Source organism: Miscanthus floridulus, chromosome 4 (genome assembly GCF_019320115.1).
Source record: "Miscanthus floridulus cultivar M001 chromosome 4, ASM1932011v1, whole genome shotgun sequence".
NCBI classification, from domain to species: Eukaryota; Viridiplantae; Streptophyta; class Magnoliopsida; order Poales; family Poaceae; genus Miscanthus; species Miscanthus floridulus.
This window is the reverse complement of record NC_089583.1, coordinates 16,718,350-16,728,602: the sequence shown is the minus strand read 5'-3', so window position 1 is coordinate 16,728,602 and position 10,253 is coordinate 16,718,350. Positions and strand designations below refer to the sequence as shown.

The following is a 10,253-nucleotide window of genomic DNA, read 5'->3' as shown; positions in this document are numbered from 1 at the left end:
AAAGGCAGGCCATGGAGTTAGCATGTGTTTAGTTTGGGGATTAGGAGTGACTGGATGGATCCAACCCTGTTTTTTTAGGAGGGGTTCAACCCACTTCATGTTTAGTTTGGAGGTTGGGTTCATCCCATGACTTTTGTTTGGTTAGAGATATCAATTTCATGGGTTTGGAGGTTGGGTTCTTTGCTCCTTACTTTCTCCCCCGTCCATATAGCTGCTTTCTCAGACTCCACCACCGCCACTCTCCATCTAGCCCGCCACTGCCCAGCGATTCCCTGACTGCACCAGCTAAGCAACTCCCTGTCCGCCCACACCGCCATTCAGAATCTCTGCCCACTCGTTTTGTCGCTAGGCCTCCCAGCCATTCCCCATGCTGCCGGTGCGCCGTGCTCCCATCATGAGTTGTCCCATGATGCGATGCCTCCACCGAGGCTCCCATTTCAGCGTGCCGCCAGATGTGGTCATTGCCCGCCACGCTCCTTGCCATCGCCTCCTCACCGCTTGTTTGTGCCGCTGCCTTCAAGTGGGCTGCGCCGATGCTTTCTGCTGGTGTCCGATGCATCGCATGTGTGCGCAGACAATGCGTGAAGCGAAGTGGGTTGTGCCGATTTCTTTGTTTTGGAGGGATAGAACCAACCCACATCTCGGGAGAATGTTCCCTCTTGGGATGGACCCAACCCACTGGGACCTCAAACCAAACACTTCTAAATATGGGTCTGACCCATCCCAACTTACATGGACCCTTTAAGCAAACACACGGGTAGTTACTGGCAATTACAATAAGGTAAAGGACTAAAGGGGGGCAGATAGAGATTAGATTTTGGGAATATCTGTCGAAAGATAGGATATTTCTTGCTTGGTTTTGGAATAGATGCATGGCTTCCTTGTATAGTGGATGCAGACCCCCAACTTTTGATAACAGCATTTGGTTTCCAGATTCCTAGAACTACTATGAACCTGAACTGTCATCAACTCAGAACCTGTTGCTCGTAACCACACTGAAGTCCTCATGGACTCTTGCGATACACCTCAAGGTTCTTAAGGCATCGTCTAGTGCCTTGAGAGCCCACTCCTAGATTATTCTATTATTGTCCCAGGCCTTGAGACCTCACTCCTAGATTATTCTTTATTGTCCCACCAGCATATTCTGTTCATCAACCTTGATGTCTGCTCTTATGGGTGGGGTCTCGTGGGCCAGGGCACAACATTGTCACCTTGGATGAAAACAAGGGAATTATCAATGGATGCTGACTTTGAAACTTTCCCAGAAAGGACCAGACTTCCAAAATCCTAATTCTCCCTAGATTCTGGTTCCTTAAGTCACGCAACCCCGAACAATTGTCTGCCTGAACTATTCTGGTCAGATACAACTTCACAGCCCTACTTTCTAATGCTAGCTGCTACTTGGCTTGTCTTTCCTTATTATATATATGCTGGCTCCCTGGCTCCACCTTACGCTTGAGCCTGTTACTACAACTTTTCTCACATTGTGATGTTTTTGAAAAGCCATAGATGGTTTTTTACTTCCAATGTATTATAAACCAAGTCCTTGTTTGTTGTTAACCTTTAGCTGCCTTTACCGATTTGCAGGTTTGGTTTCTGTATAGTTCTTAAATCTGAATCACCATTTTTTAGTTCTCTCATCTCTTTTGTAAAACATGTGCCAGGTTTTGCAAGTGTGAGATGCCATACAATCCAGATGATCTTATGATCCAGTGTGAGGAATGTTCTGACTGGTGAGCATATAGATGAAGCATGCTGTCCTAAGAGTTTTTTTATACATCATGCTATACCTCTTTTCGTCTGGTGCATTGTTTAATTCAATTGATTGCTTTATTGGTCTATGAATGGGTGGATTTGTTGTAATTATTAGAGATTAGACATGAGATAGGGATACTGAACTGGCCAAAAACGAATTACTTTCCTTTGGTACCTTTGTACAGTTATGTAGTGTAAGTGTGTACATGATATTCACTGTGTACTTCTCCCACTGAGGACCAAAATAAAGCACTGTTTCTTAGCTTCTTTTCATTTGCTAAAATAAAGTGTATTAACTGATGTTCACTTACAACGAGTTGTGTTCTCAAATTGTTAACCATGATTGGTTATGCAGGGTGGCATTTTAATTTTTTGGCCTTTCACAATTCACATACATGTTTCAGTAGGAAGTGTTGCCATTAAGATTTAAGGTCAATTTGGAACTTTATCTGAGCATTGATTGGTTCATAGCCTTGTGCGCACGTATTCAGTCACTTTGTGCCCTTGAGGCTATATTGGTATACTTTCGATAATAACTTTCTCTTTTTCAGGTTTCACCCTGCTTGCATTGGGATGACAATCAAAGAAGCAAAGAAACTTGAACATTTTTTCTGCCAGACCTGTACAGCTGAAAATGGGAAGATGGTTGAGAATTCACATGAAGCTACAGCGCAATCAGAAGAAAAGGTAAGCTGTGCGTGATGCTAGTGCTGCTTATCATTGATTCAAGTTTGCTTTGCTATTTAAAACTATAGTGCAAATCTGTCATTATGCTTCTAATGACATAACTTAAACCGATCTCTTCAGCCGGTGGAGTCAAAAAGGCGGCGAAGGTGATGGCCCTACTGATTAAATGTATGATGCTCGGTTGTACAAAACCTTCCCAAGTTGAGAACTGTAATTTTATTGTTCCTCGCAGTTTGTGGTTCAGGGGTCCCCTCTAATGTCAGGCACACAGTGTACATAGCTTGCAACCTGATCAGATTGTTGTATTAGAGCACACTAGGATTTGTGTGGTGGTGGTAGCATCGGCAGTCGGACTATTGGAGTATGTGTAGAGCTGTATGGCATCGTAATGCCAGCACAGGTGATCAAGCTTCCTCTGGGCATTAGGACTCCTGCATATGATCGATCCAGCAATAATACTTCCATGCAGCTGCAGCTGGACCTGGCTAGTCAGTCACTAGTAAGTTGTCAGGAAAAACTTTGTATTGTCATGTGAACTTTTTTGAATTGAAATCCTCTATGTAATGCAAGCATCTTAGTGTGGTACTTGCAGAACTGTTGCATGAAATTGAACAATAATAAAGTTCAAAGTTTAAGGTCATTGAACTGGTCTGGCTCAACGAAACATACCCCCACTTTTTGAATTATATTTTGACGAGTTAATGTGATGTTTATAGAAATTGTGGGCTAATAAATTGGTTGCCGAAGCCGAACCAAACAGCCGATTGTAGAAAGAAACTCGGGTCCACGCTAGCGGTCCAAAACTGCGGCTGTCACAAACTGACTTTTTTTATTCGCGCTCAACGCCGGGTCCGCTTCCGTGCCACTGCCACGCCTCGCCGCGCGCTGGTCGCTCGGCCGCGCCGTACCTGCGCTCGCCCCAGTGGCTGGCAGGCACTCCGCCGCCGCACTGCACGGCCGCTGTCCCGACGCCATGGACGCTGCTCACCCGCCATGTGATTTCTCCTCACCGCAAGCTGCTCACGAACTGTAAAAAGTAGTTTTCGGGTTGGGACTGCAGTAGTGTAGTGCAGACTGCAGAGAGGCTTCCAAAAGTCAGAGCTGACGGCTGCAGCCGCCTTCTCCGAGAAGACTTCTCCACGCGGATCTCTCCCCACTTCCTAGTTGCACAGGCTCGCAGCGTCTGCCTGCGTGCAGCAGCCGCTACATCCCCCGCCTTCTTCAACCGCCGTGGCTTCGGTGCTCCACTCCGCCTCCCTTGGACTTGGATGTAATTGGCTTGATCAACGTTTCAAACTTTCAACTTTCAAGTAACCCGAGCTGCAAGCTGCTGACTGCTGAGCAAAGGTATGTTTCCTCGCCGTCATTCTTGCTCCTGGATGCTATTGTGCAGTTTCTGCTTCGTTTTCTCTGCCATTATGGATGAAATCGACGTCAGATATGCTCAGTTTGTTGTCACGGACCCCCGCGGCGACTCGGGGGGCGCTCAACCACCGCCGCCGAGGACATCTCCAGGACGCCCTTCCGGCCGCCGCCGCTGCTCCCCCGGCGAGCGGCGGTGGCGGCCAGCGGCGCTGCGCTCAAAAAGGCGGGGCTCCGCGGCTTCTTCTCCCTCTCCTGCTTCCTCTCTTCCCCTCCCCAGTCGCCCTCCCCAAGCTCCCCTCGGCCGGCGGCGGGGACCGCGTCGACGACGGATCTGGCTGCCTCAGCTCCTTCCGGCCCGGATCCCTCTGTTCGCCCTGACCCCGGATCCGCGCGGTGCCATCCGCGCCGCGGGGGCCACCGGTCACGGGGCCGGCGGCCGCCGGCGGGTGACGCGTTGGCACCGGATCCGGCTGCCTCTGCTCGCCTCGACCCCGGATCCGCGCCGTGCCGGCGTCCGCGCCGCGGGGGGCACCGGCCACGGGGCCGGCGGAAGTGGTGCTGTGTGCCATGTGGGGCTCTCGCCGCCGCAGCTCCAGCCCACAACGGCGGTCTCCTGGGAGCTTCAGCAGGCTGGCTGCTGTCCGTCCTGGCCAGCCCACGGCGGCCACTGCCAGGACCATGATGGCGGGCGGCGGCTGCACGGCCGGCCGGATCTGGGCGGGCCATGGCCGGCTTTTGACCGGCCTGCTGCCAGCCCGACGTGGCTGCTCGGCACTCTGGGGGCCAGTGCGGCGGTGCTCATGGGCCTCATGGTGAAGCGGCGGCAGTTGCACGGCTTCTCTGCGAAAGCTCAGCCCGGTTTTTGCCGGGCGGACGATGGTGACGCCTCGGGCACCACAAACCTCCTTGGAGGCGTCGTTTCTGAACATCGTGCTTCTGCGCCAACATCGCCAGATTCCGAGCGAAAGCCCTGCCTTAGAAGCCTCTAAGGCCAGCGACGATGGCGTCTAGGGTCATACCCTTGGGCATCACCTCCTTCCTGAAGGCGTCGCTGAAGAATCTCCTATGGCCCGTCGCTTGTCCCATGTCCGTGGTTCGTGTCGTTGGCCACCGTTGGAGTTCCTTGCTGAGCCTGTGTGTGCCTTCATTCTACTCGCTTGGGTCTGTCCTGCAACTTTTGACCTTGCCGTCGTCGTCTGGCTACCGCTATCTTTATTTGACGGATGCTTTGCCGTCGTTGTCGTTGGTCTCCTCTCAGGCAGATGCTTTGCTGCCGAGATTGTCATGGCCGCTCCTCTCTGCGAATACCTACCGTAGGAGGGTGTCTTCTCTTCTTCCCCGGCGGATGCTTGGCCGTCGGCGGAATTCTTGGCGGATGCTTTGCCGTCGTTGGCTCTTGGTCCCCTCTCTGGTAGATGCTTTGCTACCGAGAGTGCGTGGACCCTCTCCTTAGCAGATACTTAGCCGCCGTGGTCGCTTGGTCTTCGTTGGCGGATGCTTTGCCGCTGTTGCTGCTGGATGCTCCTATGCCTTATCAGGGTGGATGCTTTGCCACCACGGCTTTGTCTATCTTGTAGGCAACCCTTGCGTTTTATTTTATTGCAGGCTCAGTTGTAGGTTTTAGGTGTTGAGGGCCATCGCTCTTCTTTCTTCTTTTTTCTTGTTCCTATGTTTATTCCAGGTCACTCATCACTACCTTGGTGGTTTGTAATCTGTACTATGAGAGTTCTCTCATAGCTGCGTCGTGTAATTCACTCCTCTTAATGAAAAACAGGCTATATTTCCTGATCGCGAAAAAAAAAGAAATCGACGTCAGATCTTGACTCCTGAGGGTACCTTAGGTCCTGCACTGCTGCTAGTTACTCTGGAGCCTTTTGGATTGGGAGAATTTTTTTGTTTCTTTTGAAGAAATGGATTGGGAGATTTGGATCCGAATCCTTAGGATTTAGCTTAAATTTGAGTAACCCTCCAATGTTCTTAGAGCAATACCCTTCTGCCAAACACAGTAGAAAAATTGGGTTTTTATTGTCAGATGACTCAGCGATGTGATGTTTGTGTTGCCACTGCGAGTAAATTACATTGGACTTGATTTCAGTCGAGGCTAATCTACTGTTTCGATCTGCTTATCTGAACTTTGATTATGCATTCAAATCAATCCCAATCGGGGCTACTTGAATAGATTGAAGACAATATATCTTTGACAGGATAGTGCAAAAGTTGACAGATCAAAGCTTAGACTATGAATTTTGCTACAAGAACAATGAGGCTGCTGTTTCCCTAGTGTCCACTGTCTGTCTGTTCAGCGATGTGATTCTTTCTTTCCATAACATTCATGCATGTAACTGGTTATTTCTCTGCCTGCAGGATTAAGCTCGCAAGAAAGTACCTCACCAATGCTGAATCCTTAGGAACAGTTTCTGCAAGAAAAAACTAAAAATGGCAGAAGCTTTGGTCATAGTAGTTCTTCAAAAGATTACCTCTGCACTTGGAGAAGAGGGTTTGAAAACTATTGGTTTGAAGTTACAGAAGCAGGTACCTGACATGCAAGATGTAATCAACAGAATGAGGCTACTCCAAAGTGATTTGTCGATGATGCAAGCATTCATAAATCAAGTAGATGCTCACAGTTCCAGTGATAAGTTACTGGAGGCCTGGCTGGAACAGGTAAGACAAGCAGCACATGAAGCTGAGGACATTGTTGATGAGTACGTTTATCTTGTTGGCCAAATGGAAGGAACACACAGCTTCCTAAAGAGAGCATTGAACCAAGCAGCAGATGTTAAAAGATGGCGCAATCTTGCAGCACATGCTAAATTCGTGGAGGATTGTCTTAAAAAGATCACTGAGACAAAAAAACAGGTTTGATGTATCAGCAGCCGACAATAGGAGAGATAATGCATTGAGTTATTCTAGCAGACTCCAACATCTGTCTGAACACTCGTACCTGAATGATGATGATGATTTTGTGGGGAACAAGGAAGAGGTGAAGTGCTTAACAGAATGGCTATCTGATTTGAGGAAAGGCCGCACTGTTATCTCCATATGTGGAATGGGAGGATTAGGTAAGACAACAATTGCTAGTAGCATCTACAAGAAGGAAGAAACTAAAAGAATGTTTGTCTGCCGTGCATGGATCTCAGTATCTCAAAGTTACAGGGTTAAAGATCTCCTCCAAAAAATCCTACTGCGGCTTATGGCAAAAAGCGAGAATATTCCAGATGGGCTTGACACTATGGATTGCGTGAATCTAGTTGAACTACTTAGAAGATATCTTAAGGACAGGAGATACTTGATTGTGTTGGATGATGTATGGAGTAGGGACTCTTGGCCTTTACTAGATAGTGCATTTGTGAAGAATGACAACGGGAGCCGAATCATTATCACGACTCGAATCCAAGATGTGTCCTCCGTGGCTGATTCAAACCGTGAAATGAAGCTTAGTTTACTACCGAAGGAGGAAGCATGGACTCTTTTCTGTCAAAAGGCCTTCTCAAGATTAGATGATAGAAGTTGCCCCATTAGCCTTAAGACCTGTGCTGAAAGAATTGTAGGTAAGTGCCAAGGTTTGCCATTGGCTCTTGTTGCTTTAGGAAGTCTTCTATCCTACAAAGAAATGGATGAGCATGAGTGGGAATTGTTCTATAGACAACTTAGGTGGCAGCTGAGTAGCAACCCAGAGCTGAGCTGGGTTGCTAGCGTTCTGAATCTCAGTTACAACGATCTCCCTAGTTACTTGAAGAACTGTTTTCTTTACAGTGGTCTGTTCCCTGAAGACTATCAGATAAAACGGAAACAGCTAATCAGACTCTGGATAGCTGAAGGTTTTGTTGAGGATAGAGGACCTGAGGTGACACTGGCAGATGTAGCTGCATGTTACCTGAAGGAGCTAACTGATCGTTCATTGCTTCAAGTTGTCGACAGGAATGAATATGGAAGGCCAAAGAGGTTTCAGATGCATGACCTTGTGAGGGAGATATCTCTAACAATATCCAAGAAGGAAAAGTTTGCTACAACATGTGACTATCCTAACCCAGACTGCAATTCTGATGGATCTCGTCGAGTTTCCATACAGAAGGATGGTATTCTGATGCCAGTGAAAATTTCTGCACAGCTCAGGTCCATCATCGTGTTTGTGGAGGAAGTATCATTGTCTTGGTTTAGGGACTGTTATCCAAGTTTTAGATTGTTGAGGGTCTTGAGCCTGAGACACTGCCATATTCAAAAAATACCAGATAATGTGTCTAATTTGTTTAACTTGCATTACCTTGACTTGGGATATACATTACTCAAGGAGATACCGAGATCTATTGCGAAGCTTAGCAATCTGCAAACGCTGTATCTCAAGGGTTCTGTACTCGAGTTGCCAAGTGAAGTAACTATGTTAACAAAGCTTCAACACCTAATTATAGATGTTGGAAGGTTTGGAAGTTCAGCAAGTAACAAAATATGTCGACAGGAACATCTGCAGACCCTGAAATACATAGAAGCCAACAGCTGCGTTGTTAGAAATCTTGGATGCTTGACTAGGATGAGAAGCCTTGGCATTAGGAAGGTGCTAGATTCCTACAACACAGATTTGTGGACTTCATTGTGGACTTCAGTAAGCAATATGAAAACTTTGGCTTCATTGTCTGTGATTACTGCTGATCGCGACAGAGATATTCTTGATCTGTCAGACTTGAAACCGTTACCATACCTGGAGAAGCTTATGTTAAGCGGCAGGCTAGATAAAGGAGCTATTCCTCCTCCATTTGGTCACTTCCCCAAACTGAAAAGCTTACGGCTTGCTTTTCTGGGCTCCATGAAGACCCACTTGCTTTGCTTGCTGTCATGTTTCAGAATCTAGGCCACCTTAACCTGTACCGGTGCTATGACGGCACGAGGCTGACATTTCGTGCCAGGTAGTTCCCTATGCTCAAGCACCTCTACTTGAGCTCCATGGGTGAGTTGAAGGTGGTTGAGATTGAGGACGGCACCTTGAGAACCTTGCGTCGGCTAGAGCTCTGGGGCTTGAAAAGCTTGACGTCAGTACCAGAGGGCCTTGTACACCTTAAATCACTCCAACAGCTGTGCATCGGCTCGATGATGCCTGAAGAGTTCAAAACAAGGTTAGAAGGACGAGATCGATGGATTGTTGAACACATCCCCTACATTGGAGATCCGTGATCAAGAGGACAGTCACGTGTAAGCATCAATCGTGTGCCTTGTCCAGTATACTGCTCAACTATAATTTAGTATATCATTGAACGATGCAATGCATGATTCCCATAAAAGTTTGATCATTTGATCTTGTTATGTTTCATGAGAATTGTCGGTTTAATCTGTTGTATCTTTGCGTTCAAAAAAAAAATCTGTTGTGTCTTCTCTAATGTATATGCATGCTGTTCATGCTTCAATAAGCTACCCAGTTTTTCTTAAAATAACAGTGCTATCACAAAGTAACACTTGATGCCCTTCGTTGACATGCATTCAGCGAAGTTGAGTTGAATGATGAAAACTATAGCATAATTTTGTCTCCTCCTTGGTAGACATACAGAATAACGTTTTTTGGAGAGCATATCGGCCTAAGATGGCACTAACAGCTTGATGAGCAAAGAAATCATGAGTTCTCTCAGGAAAATAATGGACCCAGCTGATGGTTTGTGGCACTGTGCAGGCATGAATGCTCAGGCAAGAACAATCAGAGGAAGCGATCAGTGCAGGCCTGAAGAAAAGACCATATGTTGGCTGAATATTGTAGCTTCTGAAAACACGGCTGCGATTAGTTATGCAGATTTTTTTTTTCTTTTTTTGAAACATAGTTATGCAGAAAATTTTGCGAAAGCCACAAGTAGTTTCTTCAACATGAGTGCAGAGAATCTCCATGATCTGCATTTGTTTCAATTCGTTGAAAGTAAGTTATTTGCAGAAACATGAGTACATGATTCACGAGAAGTTCACTAGATTTTGGCAATGCCAAAACGGCCGCGGTTTTAAAGCTCTTGCTTCTGAGTATTCTCCGTGTTGAAGTTCTCGCAAGTCTTTTATTTCTCGCATGGCAGCAGTTTGTCAGCTTGCCATTTCCATTCTTTGTACGTGGAACTATGGACGGATTAATCTTGAACTTGAAGATAATCTCGCAGCTTGTGTCTTCTCTTATCTGTGATGGCGTGACGTGAGATTCTGTTGCCTGATGCTGTCCTCGGGCCACGAGTGGGCTCGGGCCCGTGTTTGTTTGAAGGGTTTTCCACGGCCCAATCCGATGTACATGATCAGGCCTAAACTTTTCTTTTTTGAATGAAAGGGATCAGGGCCTGACTCTAGAGCAAAGCTGATCATACACGGGCTGGGCTGGCTTTAGATCGGGCTGTGAAAAAAACTGACAATACCCAAACCTGATCGGCTGATCGTGGCCTGACAGAAAACTCAAATTCTCCGCCAGTGGTCCGACTCGATGGCCCATGGGT

The 10,253-nt window shown here is 47.1% G+C and overlaps 1 long non-coding RNA gene and 1 pseudogene across 1 annotated transcript; both read left to right on the top strand.

Moving 5' to 3' along the window:
- Positions 1-1,588: 1,588 nt before the first annotated feature.
- LOC136551038 (uncharacterized) lies at positions 1,589-2,770 on the top strand. Its single transcript, XR_010782420.1, has 3 exons — positions 1,589-1,733; positions 2,307-2,442; positions 2,563-2,770. It is a non-coding gene; the product is annotated as an uncharacterized lncRNA (long non-coding RNA).
- A 611-nt stretch (positions 2,771-3,381) lies between these two features.
- Positions 3,382-9,793, top strand: LOC136549478 (disease resistance protein RPM1-like; annotated as a pseudogene).
- Positions 9,794-10,253: the final 460 nt, after the last annotated feature.